This window comes from Pongo abelii, chromosome 9, assembly GCF_028885655.2.
Source record: "Pongo abelii isolate AG06213 chromosome 9, NHGRI_mPonAbe1-v2.0_pri, whole genome shotgun sequence".
Classification (NCBI taxonomy): domain Eukaryota; kingdom Metazoa; phylum Chordata; class Mammalia; order Primates; family Hominidae; genus Pongo; species Pongo abelii.
This window is the reverse complement of record NC_071994.2, coordinates 44,875,677-44,902,151: the sequence shown is the minus strand read 5'-3', so window position 1 is coordinate 44,902,151 and position 26,475 is coordinate 44,875,677. Positions and strand designations below refer to the sequence as shown.

The following is a 26,475-nucleotide window of genomic DNA, read 5'->3' as shown; positions in this document are numbered from 1 at the left end:
TATGTGAATGAATGATACCAGGAAAACGGTTTGTAGGCTTCCAGGTTCAGGTCTACTGCTTCTGTCCGTATTCTAGTTGCGGCTTCCCTCTGTATTTTAGGTCCTCCAAGGAAGCCATTTATTACAGCAGCCACATTCTGTAAAATCAATTATTTTCCCAAGTCCTGTTTATCCTAATTTCACCTCCTATTTTGTGGGAAGGTCCTCTCTGGTTAGATACTGCAGTTACTTGTGTTGGCTGAGGCAGAGAGAGTGCTTCTGCAGCTGACTAGAAGTGGTGGGACTCCTGGCTTTTGCAGCTGACTAGAAGTGGTGGGGCTCTCTCTTCTCCATGAGGCAATGCAGCAGCAGGCTTTCTGTAGAGGCTCTTTGACTAAAAAAGCAGTTTATCTGGAAACCTCAAGGGAGTACTTGGAGAACTTGGGGTACTAGCCATTATGTCTGGACCCCTCCAGGCAGTGAATTCATCCTTCCCAAATATGTCTACCAATATACTTCCTGGGACATGGTGCAAATTTATTCACATGCCCATTTTCAGGCTTATATCAAAATCTTTTTAAATTATTTATGTTTTAATTATACTTCATTACTTTTTAACTAAAAATGTCATTTCCCTTGGGTGAAGAACCCAATGCAATATGAGAAATTTCAAAGAAGCTTAAAAAAAAAAAACCTGCACTGGGGACAGCATTTTAAGAAAGGCACAGCATGCTATTTAGGACCTTCTCTAATCTGTGAGATAAAATGCCACACAGTAATTTGTGCTTCACTGTAGCTCAGAGATCAAGTTTGAAGCTGTCACAAAAGGTACTTTTTTGAAAAAAAAAAAAAAAAAAGATTTCTAGGAGCTTTTCTTGATCAATTAATTTCTGGCAATATCCATCCAGCAGTTTGCTGTTGTTGAAAAAAAAAAAAAACAGCTTTTCTTCTTTTCCTCTGGTATTTTGATTAAATCCAAATGATGTTTTAGTAGATCTTTACTCCCACAACTTCAGAGCTATCATTGCAACTACAGTGATTTTATGAAGGGCAGGAAATTCTACCAGCGCCTCTAGCATCAGTCAAAATAAGTTATTTCAAAGGAAAGAGGTGTCTTCAGTGGCTTAACAACAAGTTCAGTTTCCCCTTGTTTCTGGCTGAAATCTCACTTTTGGCCAAATAATACCCCCCGCCAAAAAAAGGAGGTTCTTATTGCCAGGTTTTTAGCAGGGGAAATGATCTTTTGCAGAAAGTTGTAGAGATCTGGTTCAGAAGATCTAGCTGACAGACTTTTCCCCCTCAGCTCCAAACATATGTTAACTCTGTAATCTCTGGCTTTTGCGTTAGATGTGAAATTTTTGAGGTTTTCTTATAGGTATTTCTTTGTATTAATTCTCTGTGAGCAAAACAAAACATGTGTTTGAGTTGATGTTAATTTGGGTGGTAAGGTGTTATGAATGTTTCCACTGGTGTGGCTCTTTAAAAACTTCTGTAAAACGTTTGATCATTGGCCGGATGTGGTGGCACATGCCTGTAATCCCAGCACTTTGGGGGGCCGAGGGGGGTGGATCACCTGAGGTCAGGAGTTCGAGACCAGCCTGACCAACATGGTGAAACCCCATCTCTAATAAATACAAAAAAATTGCCGGGTGTCGCGGTGCATGTAATCCCAGCTACTTGGGAGGCTGAGGCAGGAGAATCGCTTGAACCCAGGAGGCGGAGTTTGCAGTGAGCTGAGATCACGCCATTGCACTCCAGCCTGGGCAACAAGAGCAAAACTCAGTCTTACAAAAAAAAAAAAAAAAAAAAAAAAGAAGTGATCATTAGCAAACACCTGGTATACCTGTAAAGCTACTCCACTTTACTAGGTCCAGGGCATGAGCAAGAGGCATCAGCTCCCATGTCTGCCACTCACTGATTACCTCACCAAGGATGGCCTTGGAGAAGACCTTCATTCCTTAGAACTTTGTTAAGCTATTTTGTAGAGTGCTGAAATTGGACCAAAAGTGATTCCCCTAATTGCTCTGTGGAACATTGTGATATTTGACATCCTAACACGTGTTCTGCACAACACACAAATTCTAAAATAAAGCAAAACAAAAATTATCATAGTCAAACAGGTGTGATAAATGCTTCCTAATATATTCCTCTCTTGATGACTTATGTTTCCTATTAGCATTTTGAAGCCTTGTAGATTTATATAGTAAAGAAACCTGTGTAAATCTGTATTCTTCAAACTTAACTGACCATTATATAAGTCAGTATAGACTAGGCTATGCTGAAATAAAAAAATACATGAAAATCTCATTGGATTAAAAAAAGAAAGTTTTCCCCTACCCATTATATGTCTAACATGGTTTAACTACCATGGACAAGAGCTCTATTTTTCATAGCTACTTAGGGATACCAGCTGGTGGAGTAGACGCCATAATGAAACTTGCAGGTCATTTTGCTAGTAAGAAAATAAGTTTAGGAGAGTTTCAAAGCAGTCTTTAAAGGTTACCTCCCAAATATGATGCATCTCATTTCTACACACAACTCACTGGTCAGAAGTAGTCACATGACCATGGTCTACTAAGAGGGAGAAAGATAGGATGAGCCTAGAGGACAGAAAAATTGGATGGCGATGAGCAGGACTAATGACTACAACTGTGGAACTCTTTATTATTGTAAAAGCTATAACTGGCTTGTAGAATTACATTCTGGAAAACTGCAGCAGATGAGTTTCCAGCCGTTTCAGCTCTGAAAGTCTGCAATTCTATGATCCAATTACAAAAAACATTTCCCCCTTTATAAGTTAGTGTGTATGCTTCTCCAGAAGAAACCAGTTTTTCTTTTTTAAAAAAATTGTGGTAAAATGTGTATAACATAAAAGAACACACCTTATTTTATAAGCTAAAGTTTTATATCAGATGAACCTTTGAATCGACTAAAATACCTTTTAGGAGAGCTGATTCATATCAAAGCATATCTTCACACCAATCACTGCACAGAAACCACTTACATTTTATGTCCAATTGCATACTTTTAGATTAACAGAGAAAAATGAAGGTTGTATGAGACTAAATCCCATTGAAGACCAGAATCTATGCAGTTATCTCTTGGGTGGGTTCAGGGACAATTTGTGAGCCCTTTGCTTAGGGGCCTTTCTTCTATCCACTTTCTGTTGTCTGTTAAGTTTCCAAATATAAGAGAAAAATGATTTTAAGTTAAGTTTCCAAATATAAGAGGAAATGGTTTTAAGTTTCCAAATATAATAGGAAACATGATTCACCTGCTAAAAACGTTATATATATGTATTAGGCAAACTGGCATCCTCTACATTTAAAATATGTGATTACATATATGTACGTATGTGTGTATATATACATATATAATTGAATATATGTAATTGACTATATATATTCAATTAATCTGAAGCCCCCTTCCCAGCTCTCCCCACAAAAAATGTCTTGGGTGCTGGGAATACAAATAGGTAATGTCCTCACCAACTTTTCTCCCTGTTATTCACCTACTTCCTGTGACTTTTATTTTTGAGCCATAAAATATCTTCATTTTTTAAAGAAATAGGAAAACTGCAGTCTTGCAGAAATGAAAGCTTGTGTTTAGCGTGGTTTAATTTTTTTAGTGTGGGGATACAATTTTTCATGTTTGGGTGAGCTGCTGGCTTGTCTCCAATAAGAGAAGTTCAATTTATCTACAGTTCATTCTGAACGACTGCCTAGTGGGGACCTCGGTGGCCAGGGTAGTATTTAATTTGTCCCAGAACCGCCTGAGGCTGTGATGAATTCCCAACCTTCTACTTCTCTCCCCTTAATACACATGTGATTTGTTGACGTGTTTATATAACATTCTGGGAATAGAGGCTGATTTATAAACATTTTGTAATGCAAAATAGATTTGAGCACAGCACTGTGCAAGTCATGGTTTGTGAATTGCTAATAGGCCACGAGTTTGGCTTAAATATACATCACATCCCGAGACATTAATCAATTCCTAGAGCTGAGTGAACACAAGGCTTGTCCTTCTGGGACACAAAATGCCTATTTTGAAGAAAGGAATTATAATAAGGAGCACATAGGCATTCTAGACCTTGAAGCTCTTAGCAGCAGCACGTCTTTTGTTTCATTTTTGAATGAAAAGCATTTGAAAAAAGAAGCTTGTGGTAGATTCAGTCTGACTTTTTTTTAAAAAGGATAAATATAGTGGTTTTACATTTATATGAAATATCCAATTGTTTGGCTATTTGTTGACTCCCAAATATTTGGTCCTTGGACAACATAATGAAAAACTCCTCTTTTGTATAAAATCTCTCCAAGTCTGAGCCCATCATGAAAAATTAATGGATTTATGAGTGGGAGAAAATGGAATCTTTTTGTTTTCTTTTCTCTTTGTGTTTTGTTGTTACATACTGTTAAAACACTGATGCTTTTTCTTTGTCTATGTTTCCAATATACAGGATTTAAAAAAAATTTGTTATATTAAAATACATTTGGCATTCTTGAAGATGCCATATTTACATTCACAACACATTGCTTTCTCATATATCCTTTAGTGATCTGTTCAGTAGCATGTGAAAAATCTTATGCATTCTAGTATTCTTTGCATTTTAAAGATGTGATAACAGAGATTTAGAGTTTAAATGACTAGTCAAGGATATTTAGCTAAGAAGTGGTGGAACTGGGATAGAAAATCAGATATTCATGTTACTAGTTTAGGGCTCTCCCTGATTGTGGTAATTGTTAATGCAAGTATTTCCTTGGTTATATATTTTAGATTTTTTAAATAAAGTGATTCCTCAGGTTTTAAAACTACTAATGAACTCTCCAATAAAAGTATGTTGCAAAAAATGAAAGTATATTACTAAAATTTAAAAAATTTGTTATAGAGTACACACTGTATTAAATCTAGAGAATTTAAGAACTTTTGAATTTCCCTTTGGTGTCTTTGTTCCAAGGTCCAGTGTTCTGGCCAGTTGAGGCCTGACCCAGGGGTGGGAACATTCAGAATTTCTCTATAAAAATCTGTTTTGGGGAACACTTATCTAGCATGCTAGTTGTTTGCTTCCATGTGAAGGGAACTCAGTGAATCTGCAGACCTTAGTCTATCTCTTGGGGGACACATCAGACTATAGCAGGCCCCCATTTCTTCCTTCATCCATTCTTTTAATACATTCATTCGTTCATTGTCCTCCTTCCCTCCCTTCTTCCTTCCCATTCTTTCTTTATTCCCTTCCTTCCCTCTCCCCTCCCACTTCATCTATTTATTCTATTAACATCTTTCTGACATTTTTCTTGCATGTTGGGTTACTCCGATCTAGAGAAGGAGGAGATGTGACTTATCTGCTTAGTACATTTGAAAAGAGTGAACAGGGCATACGCATACTCAGCTCTCCTACTTTCATCTACTTTTTGAAATAGTCTTCCTGCTCTGCTCCTCCAAGGCTAGGCTCTTCACCTGTGAGGGACAGGAAAGGGGGCTTGTCACAGTTCACTGAGGCTGAGATTAGGTTGGTAAGTCTGCCTGATTCCCAGATAGACACATCAACTGGCCCTGCTCAACTTTTATCTGTCAAAATGAGATATATGGGCAACCACCTGTCACTCCTTGGCCTTATTTTTTTTTAATTTATGCAGATCCTGGGGAAATTACAGAAGTGCCATTTATTGAGCAGGCTTAAAGATGTTAATAGCCATAAACTCAGCATTTGGATATCTTGTGAACTATATATTCATTTTTAACTTTGGAGCATTTTCTAGACAAATGTATTTCAAAAGCCTGCAATATAGATAGTAATAATAATAATTGCAGCTGACATTGATACTGTGGTAAACACTTTACTTGTTTTATCTCAATGAATCTTCATTATGCTAGTTTTGATGAATACATATATTATCTTCAGCTTTTGATAAACAACTGAGATTTTAGTCTTGTATCTTCTCTGAATTAAAATATTTCCCTTTATTGATAAAGCAGCATAAAAATGGTACTGTCTAAAGCAGAAAAGGATAATTGGATGGGGAAGGATTCTGTGCTGTGCCCTCAGGATTGAAACTCTCATTGCAAAAATTATAAGGGAGAAAATTATTGCAGTGAAAGAAATCTGACCTAACTGACTCCATCTTCCTTCTAACCTCCAAGCTATCCTCATTCATTCCTGCATATGGGCCAAACTGACTTTGGAATGAACTTAGTTTATAGTTTAACTTTGAAACAAAGATGATAACTGCCCTTTGCCAAAACAAACCACCTGCCTGCCTAGGGACTAGACTGCCTTTGTAGGACTAACAGAATAGCTACAAGATTAGAAATTATGGTTTAGGAGCCATGCAGCTGGAGGCTGCAAGATTCTGAGCCTCCTCAAATTGTTCCTCAGGATAACATCACTATTGTAAAACCTAAGATCAGTGCTTGAGATATTTTGCACACCCTGTACTTAGTGGATCAGCTGGCATCAACCATATCAATAAACTGGTTCTTCTGGTTTTGCTGCCCCCACCTAGGAACTGACTCAGTGCAAGAGGACAGCTTCCACTCCTTATGATTTTATCTCTGACCTAACTAATTAGCACTCCCCACTTTCCAACCCTCTACTCACCAAATTGTACTTAACAACTCCATCCCCAAATTTTCAGGGAGATTGATTTGAGTAATAACTCTATCTCCCACATGGTGTGGCCAGCCTCATATCAGTTAAACTCTTTCTTTACCAAAATGCTATGGTCTTTACTTGTGCGGCAGGTAGGAAGAACCTATTGGGTAGTTACAAGATCCCACTTTAGAAATAAATAACTTACTCCCCAGGCTGCTGGCAAGCTCTGGCTGTCACCCTTCAGCTGTTAGTCCTCTTGGGGACAGGCAGCAGGCAGTGGGCAGTAGGCAGTAGTTTGCTCATTCATACTTGCTCTAGACAATGGAGGCCCACTGAAAGCTTTTGCACAAAACTTGTTCATTCTCCCTGACCCCACAGGTCATTTTCCTACACCATTATTTTACTTTCAGGCCCTCCTTTAATTCATTATTTCTGCTGTAACAAAATACCTGACATGGGGTAATATACAAAAAACAGAAATTTATTTCTTACACTTCTGGAGATGGGGAAGTCTATAATCAAAATGCCAGCAAGTTGAGTTTCTAATAGAGCCAAGTTTCTCTGCTTCTAAGATGTGACTTTGTTGCTGCATCTTCTGGAGATAAAACACTCTGTCCTTACATGGCAAAGAAAAGCTGAACCCACTCTCTCAAAGCTTTTGTAAGGAACCTAGTTCCATCCATGAGTGTCTCCCCCTCATGACTTAATCCTCTCTTAAAGGCCTCTCCTTGTAATACTACCACATTGGCCATTAAATTTCATCACATGAATTTTGGGGGACAAATCAGATCATAGCAGGCACCGATTTCTTCCTTCATCCATTCTCTTATACATTCATTCATTTGTTCATTGTCCTCCTTCCTTCCCTTCTTTCTGCCCTTCCATTCTTTACTCCCTTCCCTTCCCTCTCTCTCCCCTCCCACTTCTTCTACTTATCCTATTAACATCTTTCTGACATTTTTCTTGCCCGTTAGTGAAGCCTTGATCTGGATCATTGACTCTTCCCCCTTCTGCTTTGACTGTCTCAACAACTGCAATTTTGTCTCCTGGTAAATTAAACTCAAGCAATTGCTGGCAGAAAAGCAGCTCTTAAATGACAGTGTAAGTTATTTATCACTGGGGCTCTTCTCTTCCCTCACGTTTATGAGATAATTGGAAATAAATCTGTGAGCATTAAAAAAAAAGGAGTGAAAAGATACTAAGATAATTTTACACCAGACTCCATTAGAATCTCTTAGAACTTTTAACTTCTGTACCTTAATACGTGGCTAAATTTCTTCACTACTGCTTATATTTTAAATAATAGTCTTCTGGGATAGATGTTGTTTGAGAACGAAGTATAAGCCATATAGAAAAATGTTGTAGACTCAGATTTAACTGTCACAATACATCCTAATTCACAGACAGTAAATACAATTACTTGGCATTGTCAGAAAATGATATGTTCTGCTTAATCCAAAATTCTGTTTACTAAAGCATGCTAAATAATCTAGATATAAATTATCAATTTCAAAGAAAAATATTAGAATTTTTACTGAAGTAAACTAATTTTTTTGATGATTCAAAATGTTTTATCTCTAGATTCAGATTAGTTGGTTTAGAAGCCCAATACTATTGCATCTTTGAGTGAATGTCAAACTTTCTAAGCTTCATGTATCTCGTCTACAAAATGGGGAATATGATAATTTCTAACCTCATGGAATTATGGTACAAACTAAATAGAAATAATTTATATCACATACTTGGAATACCTTCAGAGCATATAATAGGTGTGGTGGATTTCAAATATGTCCACACATTCCTCAATACTTTTCTCTTTAAGATGTGGAGCTTAGTTCACATTCCATTGACAGCTGCTACACTTAGTGATTTACTTCCAATGAATAGGCTATGGAAGTTTTCATGACATATCATTTCCTGTGCTAGTCATTTCCTGTGTCCTGGTTGCTCTCTTGGGTCATTTGCTCCAGGGAGAAACCAATTGCATGTAACTAGGATACTTAGCTGATGAATTGAGAGGCGCATGTGGTGAGGAACTAAGGCCTTCAGAGATAACCAGCAAGGAAATGAATCCTGCCAACAACCATGTGAACGAGTTTATAAGCAGATCCTACAGATTTCACATGACTAAACTGTCATCATCGTGATGGCAACCTCATGAGAGACCCTGAGCTAGAACTACCCAGCTAGCCACTTCTGGACTCATAACCCTCAAAAACTGTGAGAGATAAGTATTTGTTGCTTTACATTTGGGCATTGTTTGTTATGCAGCAGCAGATGATGATTAATGTAATAAGCACTTAATATTTGTTAGCCATTATTATTATTCATTCACTCTCAGTAGTTGTTTTGAGGCACCTGAGCACACCCACCTTTTAATTCGAATCCCATAAAGCTCCAGTTGGTTAAAGCTGGACAAACCCTTTTGCGTTAGTGCTTTGACCTGATTTTGAGGTGGTTTCTAAATTTAGAACTAGCTATGAGTTAAATGCTCTCACTTTATAAAGAACGGCTTGATAACTTTATTTTCTAGAGCAGGATGATAATTTTTAAAAAAGTGACAAAAGATACTACTGCTCAAGTTTCACTGATGTCCAAAATAAAGGGGTGAGCATGTGTTCACTTGCTATATATAAGTACACTTCACATGCCACGAGTCTACTTATTCCCCTTGATCAAATGAGAGCCCCAAAGCTCAGAGAATGTAAATGAGTTTCTAAGATGCTACAGGAATAAGACTGCAGAAAGAGAATTTGGACCTGGTTGTATCTGGCTTCAAATCTGGTGTTCTGGTTACCTTACGCCTCTGAGGAAGGAAAGGTGGGATCAGAGCCCAGATTCAAATCGGATCAGGCAACTCTCTCATAGGTAGATTGTTCTGTTAATGAAGTAGGACCCCTAGTCTTGTTCCTAGTGAAGGCCAATGGTTCTGCACATCCCTGCACATGCACACACACACACACACACACACACACACACACACACACACACACACACACACACACACACACACACACACAGTCACAGCTAGACATCACATGCTTGATCCCAGTGAGACTTTTACCAATGGTATGTGGAAGGTCTTGGTGAAGAATAGAGGACACCAGATGAGCACATGGATGACTCAGTACAACCTGTCACATTGGTTAGGAAATTCAATTTCAGGCCATATTTGCCTTGCTGAGAATGAGTCAGTTGTTCTTTCTCTTCTCTGACACATCAAAGGTTTACCTGAACAGGTCAAGGTTGTCATAGGAAATGGAAGAGCATAAAGAATAATGAAAACAGTCCAAGAAAGGTATTTTGATATTCATCAAACATGGAGTTTAGTGTCATTTCACTATATTCTCCATGAAATAAGGTTTTTTCCAAGAACATTTTTTTTCGCAAACAAAGTGGTAAACTGATAGGCTGAACTTATATGTATGTCTCTTTTTGGGGGAAAGGTGCTCTAAATCAGCTTTTTAATAGTGTAGACATTTTAAAGTTCTTTCTGTCTATTAAGGGATTTGAGTGATTCCTTTCCCTCTCTAACAAATGACTTGGCATTTCTACTGTATGGATTTGTTTTTCAAAGTAGGCATCTCAACCACTAATCACTTAAAAAAAAGAATTCTATTATATCTTACCAAATCAATACTTGATAATAGTAAAGTTCCAACTACTGCCCAGTCATTAGAGGTCTGGTATCTAACCTCTGGAGTATGATTTCTTAAAAGTAAACTCAGAGGCTGGTAAACACATGGTGATGTAATTCTAGAAATGCTAGCTAATAACTTTATTTGGGTCAGCTTTACAGTCCTGAGGGAATGGAAGGCTACCACTCAAATGGCTCTTGGCCACTCATGGGTCAGTCTAACCATGGAATACTTTGTTTCAGCAATGACTAACTGTCTAAGAAAGAATGGCAAAGCTAGCTATTGCCTGTATTTTAAACATCAGGAAACTTCTGGAGTTAGTTCCAGATTACCCATTCCTATTGGGAATCACAGAAAAGAAAATCTGGTAATAGACAGTTGAAAGTATATGTATCATCCAAAGGACAGGGCATTTAGGAGAACTGAACATTCCCATTCTTATTTCTTGGCTGAGAGACTTAGAAGCTGACTTTTGGTTTTGAAACAGAATCTGCCAGTTACTTGCTATGTGACCTTAGACAAGCCACTTCCCCTCTCTAAGGCTCCATACTCTCATTTGAAAATCAGAGTGATATTAATAATAATCTCAGAGGGCATCATTAGGATTTAACAAAATTATATATGTAAAATTATTAAAATAATGCCGGATAATTGCTAATCACTCAGTCAATGTAAGCAGTTAATAGTAATAACATAATAGCAACATTAACAATTAGTGCTACAAAGTTATACTTTGTAATTCATCAAACATTTGATGTGCTATAACTCACACCAAAGTTACACTTTGTTGTTACAAAGTTCATTTGCTTTTCGCATTTAGAATTACATATGACAAGTTTGTGTGTGTTGTGTATGTTGTAGTGGTCATGGTGATGATGGTGGAAAGGAATGCTTATATGCTGGCTATTATCTAGTCCCCTACCTCATGCTAATTTAAGAGGCCTTGAGGCAAGGCTCTGTTGGCTCTTTATATCTGGCCCAGGCTGCCATGTATATCTGTTCATGATCTACAATGACCACAGTCAGAAAGACTCCAGTAATTCAATGGGAATTGAGAGTTGACTCAAGTTTTACCACATTTTACTTCTCAGTTGCATTGGACATAGTATACTATCTGCTTCCTGAAACACTTTTCACTTGGCTTCTGGAACATGTTGGTTTGGCTCCCTTGCTACTTCACTCATCACTCCTTCCCATTTCTCCTCATCATCTTAATCTCTAATTCTCAGAGTGTCTGGGACTGTATTTGGTATTTAGGGCATTTATTCTCTTCTCTATCTCTAGTCACTCCCTGAGTAATATCATCCGTTCTGAGATCTCTTAAAGTCATCTCCATCCTAATCATTTTAAAATTTGTATCTCTAGCACACAACTTTTTCCTGAATTCCAGACTCTTACCCAGCAGCCTACTTGAAACATCCACTTGGATATTTGAGGGGCATTGCAAACTTACCTTGTCTCAAACTAACCTCCTGAATTCCTTCCCTGCTCCTCTTGCACTCTTCCCTATTTCACTAAGTGCCAACTCTCTCCTTACCATTTTGAGGCCACAACTACTGCAATGTTTAACTCCTTTTCTGCCTTACACTGCACATAAATAATCTAAGGAAATTCTGTCAGCTCTGTCTTCAAAATATGAATGGAATCCAGCAGCCTCTCACTGTTTCCATGGTTTCTTCCCAAGTCCAAGTTATCTGTAGTTTTATATGTGGATTATTATAATAGCCTCTTAATTATCTTTACCTGCTTCACTGACCATCTCTTGTCTATTTTCAAGTCAACAGCTACAGTGATCTTTCCAAGGGGTTGAATCCGAGCTTGTCACTCCTTTGTTTTAATTTCTCCAACAGTCTCTCAGCACTCAAAGCCAAGCATTTACAATGGCCCACAGGGCCCTAGTGACCTATTTCTTCTGCCTCAACCTCTTTAACTTCATTTCTCATTCACTCTTTAATTCTGTTGCATTTTAACCTCTTTATCTTCTTTGAGCAAGTGGTCATACTCCGATCCCACAGGCCCTTTGCACTTGCTGTCCCATCTGCCTGGGACACACACACACACACACACACGCACACACAGACTTTCTCTTTCTCTCTCACTGGGTACACTGAATAAAATCATAGATCCATCTATCTTTCTGCCTTTGCCCTGAACAATAGTCCCTCTCTCTCCACATTAATCTGCTCTTAAACTTTTTCCTTCTACAGCATTTAAAACTGCCTGATTTTATAGAAAGATAGAATAGATATTCACTCACACATTCATATACATAGATGAGTTATAATTTATTTTCTCTACTTCTATCAGAATGTAAGCTACTTATACGGTATTTACATCTACATTTTGCTTATTGCTATATTCCCAGATCTTAGAAAAAATGCTTGACATGAAAAAGGTACTTAATGAATATTTGTTGAATGAATAAATGAATAAATTAAATCTTTATCAAGCTGAAGTTATTCCTACCAGAGGAACTACTCTTGAAAACCTTACTAGCCACAGATTTTCTTGTATTGCAAAGGACCTTAGACACTCAGTTTATCCTCCTAATTTTACAAGCGAGTATTCAGAAACCCAGAAATAAATAGTGGTTGTCTTAGGCCTTGGAGTAAGTAAGTAAAATATTAAGGTCCAGACTGTCAGTTTCTTAACTCTTACTCAGTATGGTGTTCTATAGTCTTAAGACATATCAGAAACCTCCAAAAGAAATTGTAGAGGGCCTAATATTGGGGATAATGTGGATATTATATCAACAGGGACAAGTCCAGGGCTTGACAAGGACACTTAAAACAGCAATAAGCAGCAGAGTTCACTGGGAAATTAGGGCAGGAAAAAAGTAACAGATGCTGACGACATTGCAGAGAAAAGGGAACAATTATGCACCATTGATAGGAGTGTAAATTAGTTCAACCATTATGGAAAGTAGTGTGGTGATTCCTCAAAGAGCTAAAAACAGAACTACCATTCAACCCAGCAATCCCAGTACCGTGGATATACCCAGAGGAATATAAAGCATTCTACCATAAAGACACATGCATGCGAATGTTCATTGCAGCACTATTCACAATGGCAAAGACATAGAATCAACCTAAATATTCATCAGTGACAGATTGGATAAAGAAAATGTGAGACATATACACCATGGAATACTATATAGCAAGATCTCGTCTTTTGTGGGAATATAAATGGAGCTGGAGGTCATTATCCTTAGAAACCTAATGCAGAAACAGAAAACCAAATATCACATGTTCTCACTTATAAGTGGGAGTTAAGTCATGAGAACTCATGGACGCAAAAAAAGGAACAACATACATTGGGGCCTACTTGAGGGTGGAGGGTAAGAGGAGGGAGAGGAGCAGAAAAAATAGCTATTCAGTACTAGGCTTAGTACCTGGGTGATAAAATATTCTGTAAATGAACCCGTGTTACATGAGTTTATGTATATAGCAAACCTGCACATGTACCCCTGAACCTAAAATAAAAGTTAAAAAAACAAAAATAATAAAGTGTAAAATGTGGTTCAAAAAGAAGGGTCATAGAGACTGAAGAAAGGTTTGTTCATTGCCAATTGGTTAATTTGTTCATAATCCACTGCTTATGCCAGTTCCTGTACTAGGGGCTAAAGGACACAGACAAATTGTACTTGCTGTGCCAGGGGCTGACATTCTTTTCAGCCGGGTGAGTAGGAGATGTGGAACAAGGTATACTTGAGGAGGATTTCACAGAAAAGATGAGATCTGAATTAAGTCTCAGAAAATAAGTGGACCCTAATAGGTAGAAGAGGAGTGAGGAGGTGGAAAGATAGTGAGCAGCATGGGCAAAGTCATAGTGGAATGATAGTGCATATATTCGGGGACAAAACATTAGCCAATAGGACAGGAGAGGTAGGTTAGTGGAAGGGGTAAGGAGGAGAGGGAGGACTGGGAAGATGGACTGAGGCCAGACGGTGCATGGTGAATGGTATCTTAAAGCTTGAACCTCTAAACACCTTGCTGAAGGAGGGTCTTTCTCTCTCTCTCCTCTTTCTCTCTTTCTTTCTTTCTTTCTCTCTCTCTTTCTTTCTTTCTTTCTTTCATTTTTGTTAAAACTCAAAAAGGCCTTTAATGCTATTCTGATATTCCACCAACTTTCTTAGATATCAATTTTTCTATTATTTGCTTCTAGAGATTCTAAGCAAATTTTCATGTGCTTCTATTATGAGGAAAATAATAAGATTTTTACATTAATATATGTCACATGCACAGATGTAGTTTAGCAGGACCCAAACTCGGTTCTAATGTACAATGTATAGGCATGTTGTGAGAGAAGATTGTAAGAATATAAATCTATCTTGTGTTGTACATTCTGATCTGTAATTCTTTTCAGGGAAAAGAATGTATAAATTTATTTATTTATATACCTAAGTCTTAATGCAGAGAATATTTTATTTATATTATAAAAATCTCAGTTGAGGAGCCAACAGAGTAATTTTAAAGTATCAAAGAGGAGTTTACATGGTGTAAATTACATTCAAGGAAAAGATAAGTATTCGATTTTTGTAGCATGACTCTCCTTTACATTACCATAAAATGGAGGAAAACAATAAAAACTCCCAGAAAGTTCTGAAAAGCCAGTGATTCTTTTTAATAAAAGATGAGTGGTCTGTGTATATTACTGTGATTAATCAAAATGATACAATATTTATTTGCATTTGTCAGGCAAGTTGCTGGAATTTTCTTAGTAGATGTTAGTGAAGATAGGAACACAGTGTAGCAGCAGCACTGTCTCCTTCCTTTTAATTGACAAATAACTACAGAGAGAACAGTCATAAATTGGAAGAGAGCAGGGAAAGTAGATGAATTCTTCCCAGAAGATGCAGGGGCCCTGTTAATGGAATTCTGTTCACGTAGTCTAGAGCTCAGACCTGCCTTGGTTTAATCAGCTTGCTGAACATTACAGTTGAGTATAGCCATGTTGATCCAGGTCTCTACATACATAATTTATTTCCTCTAAATTAGGTCTTGTTTAGTTCCCATTGTTTGACACATTATATTGAAAGTGCAATGGTGAGAATACAGTACTGTATCAGGTTTATGTATGTATGTGTCTCTGTATATACTTAAAAAATTTATACATAGAGCTCCAGTGTTGACGCATATCACTCTATCCCAGGCATTTGATGACTACAGAAAAATATTGGATGTTAAGCAGGATATCGACTTCTTCTATTTTGGCAATTATGTAGGCCCAGCTTTGCTGAAAATAAGGCCCATCCACCCTTGCAGAATTGAATTAAGTCACAAGGATACAGCACTTAATACCTGTCCTGGTTGTGAGCAAGGTCTGCACTAATTCATCAAGTCCTGCAGTGAGGGATTCCACAAGAGCTGCTCATGACAAGCACAACAGAGACAAGTATTTAAAACCCAAGGATTTTGGACACATTGTTTTCAATGCTTTTTTGGAAAATTTTGGCAAAAAATACAATTTTTGTTTCTTTGTTTTCCATCCATGGTTGAAAGAAAGAAATTCAAAAAAGTCCAAGGAGTTGGAGTGAAAAAGTGGCAGGCAAACCTGAAACACACTCATTTTTATGACATGTGATACTTAGACATTAGCAATTTCATAACCAGACCCAGAGTAGAACCAGAGAAAATGCTGGTAGCTATTGCCAGTGAAGTGGCCCAAAAAAATGAAATTTTTTGAATTCCACCCACGATTTTTTTTGCTATGATTAAAATACAATTAAAATATTAAGAAAAATTCAAAATTGCTTTGTAACTAGTTTTAGAGTGGCAGTGTTCTTTATGTAAAGAATTATGTTTGTCAATAACGTACACATTTGGTCTTGTAGTCCTCATTGCTGATTCCTGACACTGTAAAAGGAGAACCTGGTTTTCTGAGGTGATGATATTTATAGTTCAGCATCATCAAAAAGCAATTCCTTGCTTATTTGGGATTCGAAGCCCAGCCAGGTCTCCCTTGTGACTCATTCAGATTCATCCGGGGATCTATGCTTGCCTGCCTGTGCAGCATTCTCATGAATCCTTAATTCCTTTTGAACTCAGTAATGCCAGAGTCACTTTCCATCAACCCGCCCACTCAGCTGAATTGTGCCAGCCTCTTTTGTGCAAAGCATCACACTCCTGTTGTAAGATTGATTGGGTGTTGAGCCACCGCCACAAAGACAAAGGAGGTCAGATTCAGCCCCTGCAGTTTGCTTTTAAGACCTGATGTCATCATCATCCTGACTTCCAGAGCTGATGCTGATAAAATTTTCTGAGAACTACCTATATGTAACCCACGTCTTGTTGAACTAACTTTATTAGCACTTCATCACTGATAATGCAATAACATATTAATAACGTGTTGCTCTTACCCTTTGTCTGCAAAGCAAAAGAGTTGAAACTAAAATGACATGGTGAGCCAGATTAGTCTGATGTGTAGCCAACCCTGTGTTGTGGCATCTTTCTTATTCCCTGACTGCTTTTTTCTGGGATGATAGGGCAGGGATGGCTGGAGTGCTGGCCAGATGTCCAACACAGGGTACTGCTCTAGGCTCTAGGATTTTGCAACTCAGGAAACCAGCATGGCTACTCATAAGGGTCAGAATATGGGCAAGTCAGAGAGCAAGCTCAAATATAGTCCATATGTCCATAAGTGAGCACAAAACTAAAAATGTATGACCAAGCCAAGGGATCAGGTGTAAGACAGGGAGATGGACTCAGCATAGGCGCAAGGGCAGGGGCAGGGAAGCTGGATTTCAGACAATTATGAAGAAGAGGCTGTTGTGATGGTGGCTTTCTAAAATTGGTTACCCACAGAGTTGCATGCATTAGGTTGGCCTAGTTTAGAAGCACAAAGTAGGGGATTGGTAATATGCAAAATGCTAGAGAGGTTGAAAACTTACTTAGATAGTATTGGATTACATGACTGAGCTCTCCCCAGTGGCTCTTTAGTGCCTGGAGCTAGAGGTAAGTCAGATGTGGCCCCTGCCTGTGTTCACCATCTGCACAAGGAGACAGGAATATAAATAAAAATATTACAACACTCCCAGGATTGCTGGGATGTAATAGTCTCATTCTACCAAGAAGGTAGTAATAATGGCTGACATTTATTGAAAACTCACTGTATACCACCAGGCACTATGTTAATTGCTTTACCTATATTTCTCACTGTATACCACCAGGTACTATGTTAATTGCTTTACCACATTAAATTCTTACAACCATATGAGGAATGTAAATTCTTACAACCATGTGCTATTATTTGTATTTTATAGATTAAGCAAATGGAGGCTAAAAGAATTTAAACAATAATCACCCAATGTTGCACAGCTAATTAGTGGTGAAGTCTAACTCCGACTTAGACTTTGACCTCTACATGAGTCTGTTCTGGGAGACACATTTTAAGATGGATATTGGGAAATATAGAACTTGACAGGAGTGTTAAGAATGGTGTGGAGATGGGAATCTACAGTCTATGAGCATGTCTCTCCTCAACCCCTTCCCATGAGTCTGCTGAGACTGAACATAAAGGGCTAGAGGGGGAGGTACATACTCTGGTTTCAGGTGTGAATGATGAATGGGTTATGGCAGACTGTTTCACTTGGTATAGAAGGAAAAGAGATTCATCTGCAGATTCCCAAACCACTTACTTGTCTCTGAGTGCCAGGTTCCTCTGGCACCTCAGCAGAATGTTGGGGTAACTGATAGATCTTGGGAAGTTCTGCTAGTGAACAACAACTACAAAGATAAGAGCATCTAAGTCATGTTGATTTAGGAGAAGACATTTAATAGAACTGTCCACATTTGAAGAGTTGTCATATGAAAGAGAAAAAATAAATTTGTCCCTTGTGATTCTAATGAATGCAACTGAGACCAATGATTGGAAATGGTAGGAAGCAGATTGCAACTCAGTAAAAAAATTATTTTTCAACAACTAAAGCTAACAAATACAGAAGTTTATGGTAGTGTCAGTTCTTCATCACTAGAGGTATTCACATAGAGACTATGTCACTTTCTGTCGAGAGGGGTAGTTTTCAAATTCTAGAATTCGTAAGAATAATTTCTGGGCATGGCAGCCAGATTCTGGCTCAGGAGGTCCTAATAAACATCAAGAATCTCTCCTTTTAATAAGCGAACTAGAGGATTCTGATGCAGGTTAGAAATAACAATCTGCAGATTGTAAAAGAGATAACTAGTTTTAAAGGAGAGGTTAGATTCCATGATGAAGTTTCCATTCAGCTCTATGTCCAGACCATGTTGATCTATGTCTTCCCAGGGTTCCTGTTTTTTGTATAGTCTTTATCACATAATTTAATATTTTATTATATTTTGTCTCCCTCTTCTAATCATTTCCCTCATCCCACAAATATTTACTGATAATTTACCATGTGCCAAGCACCATTCTAGGCACTGGGGAAACATTATAGAACCAAGCAGACAAGGCAGCCTGACCATATGGAGCTGATAATCTAGTGAAGGGAGATTTTTAAAACCCCAAATATATCAGTTATTTTATAAATTTTTCCTCCATACAACCCGATGCAAACTCTTTTGGGAAGGACTCTGTCTTATTTAGTATTTTATGTAGTGTCTAGAACAATGCTCTGCAATAACAGGTACTCAAAAGTATATTTTAAAGCAATGATGGAACAATAAAATAAGAATACACTTGGAGAAAAACAGCAAAAATTTATATTTTCTGCTATAAATCAGGCTAATCTCCATGGTTTAACTGAGGATTTCTTTGTGCTTTAGGATGGAGAATTTTTGTAAGCCAAAGGACTTTTTTCTGCATTAATAGAAAATGTATCCCGAACAAGTGACACAAGCTTCTCAAGTTTTGCAGGTCACGGTCTTACAGCAGTAGTGAAAAACTGAAAGACATCCAGAATACAGATGACGAGGGTTCTTGACACACCATAGTATAAGACAGTGGCCAACAAACTATTTTTTAAAGGGCCAGGTCATTCAATATTTTGGGGCTGTACACTCTCTCTCACAGCTAGTCAATTCTGCCATTGTAGTATAAAAGCAGCTTAGAAAATATGTAATTGAATGGACATGTTCTAATTAAACTTTATTTACAAAAACAGGTGAAAGGCTGGATACAGCTCTTAGATCACAGTTTGCAGACAGCTGCTATAAGATAAATAGTTCAAAGAACTGAGGTGTTTAGCTGGGTGTATTAGTCCATTCTCACATTGCTATAAAGAAATACTTGAAACTGTGTAACTCATAAAGAAAATAGGTTTAATTGGCTCATGGTGCTGCAGGCTGTGCAGGAAGCATAGCAGCATCAGCTTCTGGGAAGGTCTCAGGGAACTTACAATCATGGCAGAAGGCAGGGAAGGAGCCAGGCACTTCACATGGCTGGAGCAGAAGAGAGATGTGAGGAGGTGCCACACACTTTTAAACAACCAGATCTCATGAGAACTCTACAGAACCAAAGCAGGAAATCTGCCCCCATGATCCAATCACCTCCTACCAGGCCCCACCTCCAACATTGGTGATTACAATTTGACATGAGACTTGGGTGAGGACATAAATCCAAACCACATCTCTTGAAGAAGACAGAAAGAGACCACCGTTACTATTTTTGGATATTTGAATGACTTCCCTGCAGAAGAAGGATTTGATCTACACTAGAAAAACGGAGGATTTATGTCTAATATTTTAATAGAATTATCCAAGTGGTTATGAGTTTAATGAGTTTACCAATACTGGAGGTGTTCAAGCAAACATTGGATGCCCACTTCTTGAGACTGTTCCAGAGCAGGCAAGGGAGTCTGGTGAACAATTTGATTAAATGTCCTTTAAGGTCCTTTTCAACCATGGGATTCTGTCAAAAATATGAAGTTTAGTGAACAGAGCAGGGCCTAACATATGCTGAGATTGACACACAGACACAGGTAAATGATACCCCAGCAGTTTCACATGTTAAAATTTATCTGTGGTAAATGAATGACTGAGTGAAAAGCAAGCTCTACTAAATGTTAGGTACCCATATTCATAAGCAGGTTAAAAATAGCCAGATTAAAAACAGTTAACATCAGGTAAATATCATTTCTATTTTCAGTGAGCTTGATTTACAGCCTTTTAAGATTATATCTGGGTTAAATGGATTGGTCATTCAAAAACTAAGTGGATGTCTCTCAATCACATAGATTAAAAAGAGAGGGAAGACTCCATCCTACCTTTTAGAATTCAAAAATTTTTAATTTTTTATCTTCTGGACTTCTTGTAAAATTTCTTTTTGTGCCTTATGATGTTTTGCATTTATGAAGTTGTAAATGCTAAAACAGCACAAATTCATCCTCACCAATGGATGTGTAGATCTATAACATTAACAAACAATGATTTATTGGGAGTCTATTGCTCCACTGAAGAAACTGAGAACCAGACAGTGCCTGAAGGTTGAATATGACAAGGAGCTAAATGGTTTAAAATTTGTAGCTATCCTTAATATGCTACCCATGTGTGCCAATGAGGCAAATCTTCAGTCAGCTTGAGCCTGGTCTCCACCTCCCAGTGGAGGGTCAGAAGGGGCGAGTGATTCCAATCAAAATCCAGTTGTTAGAGTAACAGCCATGTCGGTTCTGGATGGCTGACTGGGCAAAAACATGTTTGTTCTACTTAATGTGACAGTGTCTTGTCAAATTAACAGCCATGGTGGCAGGAACAAGCTTGCTTAATGGGTTAGAGTCAGTTCCACAGAGAATCTATCATCAACATGCAACTGAGAGGAATCCCAAACCTCATTACCAGGGTTTATTTGTAGATAATAACTGAAGGTATGCCATGTACTTACAACAGGATTTGTTTGGTTTTTTTGGCAACTCAGTTTCATGGTCTTTATCAAGTGTTGCCCTTTTAACTCCCCAAAACTCTGTATGCTCATGCTTAGTCTGTGTTTAAATACACTAAGTAAAGTACAATATTTAAGCAGCTATGTTAAGATGTTTTAGCAAGATAGAATGATTATTTGAAATAACCACGTATTAGATGTGCAGGGCAGTGGGAGAAAGGAAGTACTCCAGTGAGTGCTTTAACCCTGCACTTCATGGTGAATATTTAAATGTACTTTTCCTCCCTAGAGGTGAGCTGCTGTTCCAAAGCCAGAATCATAAACTGCCTGCCAGATTCTCTCACAGTTAAATTCCATTTGGTCCATATAGTGGTCTTTAAAAACTGAAGTGCTTTCTATCACTTAGAAAAAAGAAAATTTCACATGCAGTTCTAGGTGTTTCCTTTCAGTGAAAAATTCAGAGAAGTCATCAGCATAGGCCAGCTTTTCACAAGGCAGTAGTTTTCTGGAGCTGTGTGTTAGTTCATCTTCTCTAGATAGGCTGAGCATTCTCCATGGTGTCTACTGTGCCTGCTTTATTCACCTATGTGACCTAACCAGCCCCTTGAAACATTGAAATTTTCCATCTGTGATGAAAAGATTAAATCTTGATTTTCTAATCATACTCATAGATGAAAAATGCAATATTATGGCATTACCATGTACAGATATTGTTAAGACACTGTTTGCTTCTTTCTTCCTCTAGTCCTCTAGTCCTCTACCAGTGCCTCCCAGTGGCCTAAACCAGCAGGAGTCATATGAAAAAGAAGTCTGGAAGTTGCTAGTCCTTCATAGGAGGATACAAGAATGGCAACGAGAAGATCTGAGGACTAAACTAAGAGATTTAGGATGAACAAATCTAGGAGCCAGAAGATGTACCTGCTAGTAAATGCTATGATCTTAAAAAAGTCTTGAGCCAACGTGACCTTCAGAATTTTTCATCTGTAAAATGAAATATTGGACTAGACGGTCCCTGAAACTTCTTAAAGTCCTTGATTCTACGGTGGAAGGGTTGCTACAGCTTTGATTTCATTGTCTGTTTATACCTGGCTGAATTCTCTTGTGACACACGACTGTCCTTCTTAAGAAACTGACAGGCAATCAAGTAGCTGATTGTTGAGATATCGAAATGTTTTAGGGAATGCAGAGAATACAGCCTACCTGATATAAAGTCTGACAGCAACAACAAAAATCTCTCTGGGCAATTTTATCTAATAATTAAAACAAAAGGTTTGGAGGAAATATTCAAATTGCCACTTTTTAACAAGAGAGGAACCTGTGGTGAGAATGCTTCAACAGTGATCTGTGCTGGCATTAGAGTTAAAGAATCCCAGCCTAATGTGATAGTGACTCTGGCTGCTTTATGTTCCTCAGGAATCCCAGGATGTCTTTCAAACAAACAAATAAACAAAACAAACAACAACAATGAAATATTATCTTCATCACTTATCACAGATGATTTTCCCAGAATTGTTGGCTCAAATTTTAGAAGAAATTCTAGAAACTGATTCAACATAAAATTCAAACCTGCTAGCTCTTCATTTAAATCATGGAATCACTTGTTTGCTATTGAACCACATGTTGACATTGAAGTACAGATGTTTGATGATGAATTCATTCCTCTTTGTATAACAGCATCTACATGATAAGTCAGGGAAAATATGGCAGCATCTTTTATATCTTCATTTGTTTGAAACAGATGAAAATACTTTATTTTCCTTATTCTATGTCAAGTAACCCAATAATGACCAACTCTAAACTTACATTTTCAAGGGATTTTTAAATTGTATTAAATTTGTAAAAGTAAAGCAATACGTTAAATTCAACACACAGTTTGAAATATATCAGTTACGGAGCCAACTGAGATGTCAATCATTTAGTAGTTCTTCTCTCAGAAAATAGAGAACATTCAGAAGCAGATCCAGAAAGTTTCATTTTAACCTCAACTGGAACCAGGAAGAGGAACTGAGGTTGCTTACTAGCAGATCATGATACAGTGGACACTGACATTCTTCCAGACATTAAATCATTTGCACTTTCTCTTTGACAGATTTAAAACCTGAGAAGTTAATTGTGGGAGCTAGTCCTGATTCACCCAAGATCAACTAGCAGTTGCAAGAACATTTTCACTCAAAAGCTTGAAAATGAATCAAGTTTACTTAAGATGTCCAGCAAATAGCAAGATAAACATGGTAATATATTCAGTTTTAAATATGTAAGTTTATATCAATAATATATTTAAAATAGCATACTTTAAGGCTACTAATGAAAATGTTAAGCAAAATGAAAAATGTTAGTTTGCAAGAGAAACTGATTTTATTTAATGGGTTATTTTACTTCAGTAAAATCTTGGTTATGCAAAATAATTGAAAAAAATATCTGAGTAAGCAAAGTTTTGATATGGCTAGAAAATAAAGTATATTTTTCTTGTACTTGTAGCCTTACTGTTGAGAATTTTAAGAAATGATGCTCCTTGTTTAAATTCAATTGGCCTTTAATGGGCACATAACACATGCTGGGCATTACAGTAGGAGGCTGAAAAGAATACCATAAATAAATAATCCCCGTGGCTCTCAAGGAATTCTTAGACTCAATGAATAGAGTACATTGAACACAAGGGAATATATATTATATATATTTCTAGAATCTTTTGGACTTATATTCAGTTTCAGAAAAAAAAAGAAAAACTCATTTTGAGTTTCAATTTCCATTGCCTTAGCCTGAAGATGAAAGTGGAGAACAGAGGAAGGATCACTGGCTTTAGAAGAAGTCTTGAGGATGAAACGAAATAATGTGTGTGAATGCTCTTGGCATAATATATGCTACTTTGCAAATGTCAACAGCATTAATATTTATTTATTTATTTATTTATTTATTTATTTATTTATTTATTGTGTCTGTCACATGGCAGACATTATTATGTTGACTATCTCCCCGATAAGAGCTTGTGGATGGGAAGGAAGTTGGATGTCACAGACTTTTTCTCAATTAATCAACCGAACATGTATTGTGTATCTATCAGAGTAAGACTGAACTACATAGGTTGAGTCATACAAACCAGGTTGCTCTGAGAACACATAGGAAGGATATCAAAAACAAATGTTGGGTGCCAGAAACTGATTGCTGAAGGAAACCAATATTTGAAGAATGAGGTGAACGGACCCTATGAATGAGGGTACGTTTTTAGACAGTTGTTCGCAATTTAGAGCAGTTGTTTCTATGAAACAAATGAAGGAATTGTTGGTTTCAGAAACTCAGACATCAGTCAAATTTCTAAGATAGACCAAAAAAACCTGCAATTATTCATAAACTGAAATAGAATCCTTTTTTTATATAAAATTTTGTCACAAACTATTGGAATGAGTTTACCTAATATGCATTCTATATATTATAATTGTTGAGAAATGGAATCTTAGCACCTGTCTGCCAGTGTTAAATGGCAACAAAGGAGCATTTAATTCATCAAAAATGTACTGAGTTTCTATTAAATTGATAGAGCTGTCAGAGGATGAGGGAATATAAAAGAGATTTCAAAGTTGTCTCTTCTCTAGGAACTTACAATCTACTGGGAAAGACATAGATACATATGCACATAACTAAGCAATTAGGTTTAAAATAGAATATGTACAAGTGTTATACAGATCAGTAAAGTATGGAGCATTTAGTTTTACAATATGTTAAGGATTTAGAAGAAATAATAAAACAAACTATGAAGATAAAGAGTGATAGTTTAACACTGTCTCTAATTCTCCATTTGGTTCTGGATATTTAAAACCACTTTAAAGCAGAATTGTTTGTATGCCCGGAAGTCAGAATATTGACTGTCTCTTTCCTCTTCCTGTTTGTCTTACAATGCATTTTTTACCATCAAAGCTTTTCTGCCTATGTTCTTGGATTTTTACAACCCAACAAAAGGATGTATATTATTCAGCGTTCTATAAGAATCACCTAATTTAGGATCTTCACATTTGAGATGTGGATCTTAGCTGAAGGGCTAGAGAGCATTTAAGGTGTTCTTTGTATTGGGTGTCATGAAAAATATATTACTTCAGAAAGAATAACAAAAACTTCAATTTCTGCTAAACCTTTCAAAGAAGAGATGTTGTGAATCTGTTAAAACCTCAGTTAAAACTCTGAGTCTTGTGTATATTTCAATTGGTTCTTATCCCATTCTCTCTTTGGTTCACACTTCACCAGCCACGCTGGCTTTCCTTCTGTTCCTCAAAAAGCAGATCGTTATTTCTTTACTCCTTAGACTCTTTGTCCTGACTGTCTCCAACTCCTCCAGATCTTTGGCCAGTTAGCTACTTCTCATCATTTAGGTTTCACTCCAAACGTCACCTTTTAGAGAGATCTTGCCTGACCATCTAGCCTTTTGTGTCATTTGTTTTCAGGAACAGGTAAAAGAAAATGTGGTTCAAGTTTATGTTAAGAGCAGGAAATATGAGATCCTACAAGAGGAGATCCTGAGGTCAGGTGAGTTTCAGGTGATTGGCTTAGTATCCTAAGAAGTGCGTTCCTTTTTTAACTCCAGCTTCCATATCGTCATCTTCCTCCTAAAGCTGGTTCCCCCTTCATGGTGGCAAAAATGATTTCAGGGAAAATCTGGGCCACAAGGCTCCTCGTTAATACTATAAAACTATTAATTTGTTATGGCTCTTCCATAAAAAATAATTTTTTTAAACTTTCTCAGATGCCTGCAGTAAACTGGTTTTACATTTCATTGACTGGAACTGGGTCACGTGATTATGCTTGAACCAATCATTGATAAAGTAGATGGGAATCATTTATAAATATGAGAGAGGAGTCATCACCAATTGAACTGAAGTCCTCCTCCAAATCATGTATTGTTGTTATTCATCAAGAGATGATGAAGTAAGTGCTGGAGATTCAACCAAAATGTCTACATTTCCCTCAAATATAATATTATTGTCTTTTCGAGTTTTTACACTCATCACAATTTTAAGTTATATATTTATATGTGTTGTTTTATATATAATGTATATATATAATTGTCTGCCTTGCTATCATAATAAAAACATCATAAGAGGATAATTTTTGTCTTATTTAATGATGCATTTTTACTTAGAAAAATAAAATAGTGCTCAATAAAATTGCTGAATTAGAGGATGAGCTGGAAACATCACAGCATCACTTTCTTAGTCTCTAATAGTCTCCTGACTTCACGAGGATGAGAAAATTTGAGAAGTCATTATTAACTGACTTTTCTTTCTTATCTCCTAGAGTCTCTTACATTCCTAGGAGGCCCCAGTTACTGGTGGAGGGTTCCTAAACAACAGTAATTTTATCAGTCTTGGACAATTTCGAAGTAGGCTTTGAAGGATAAATAAAATAAGTCATTTTTTAAAAATAGAAGCACAACAGAAGATGAAAAGGAAATACAAATTGTAGGAAGACATGATGAAATTGCATGAG

At 37.2% G+C, this 26,475-nt stretch overlaps 1 protein-coding gene across 2 annotated transcripts in view; it reads left to right on the top strand.

The window, feature by feature from the left end:
* The window catches only part of SLC17A6 (solute carrier family 17 member 6), a 137,786-nt gene extending 111,842 nt beyond the window's left edge, over positions 1 to 25,944 (top strand). Inside the window, exons 12-14 of one of the 2 annotated variants that reach the window (XR_008511190.2) lie at positions 23,090 to 23,231; positions 25,434 to 25,515; positions 25,733 to 25,944. The gene's annotated coding sequence lies outside the window, so the exon portion shown is untranslated. The remainder of the gene's footprint in view (positions 1 to 23,089; positions 23,232 to 25,433; positions 25,516 to 25,732) is intronic. The other variant, XR_008511191.2, reaches the window with a different exon arrangement.
* The last annotated feature ends 531 nt before the right edge of the window (positions 25,945 to 26,475 follow it).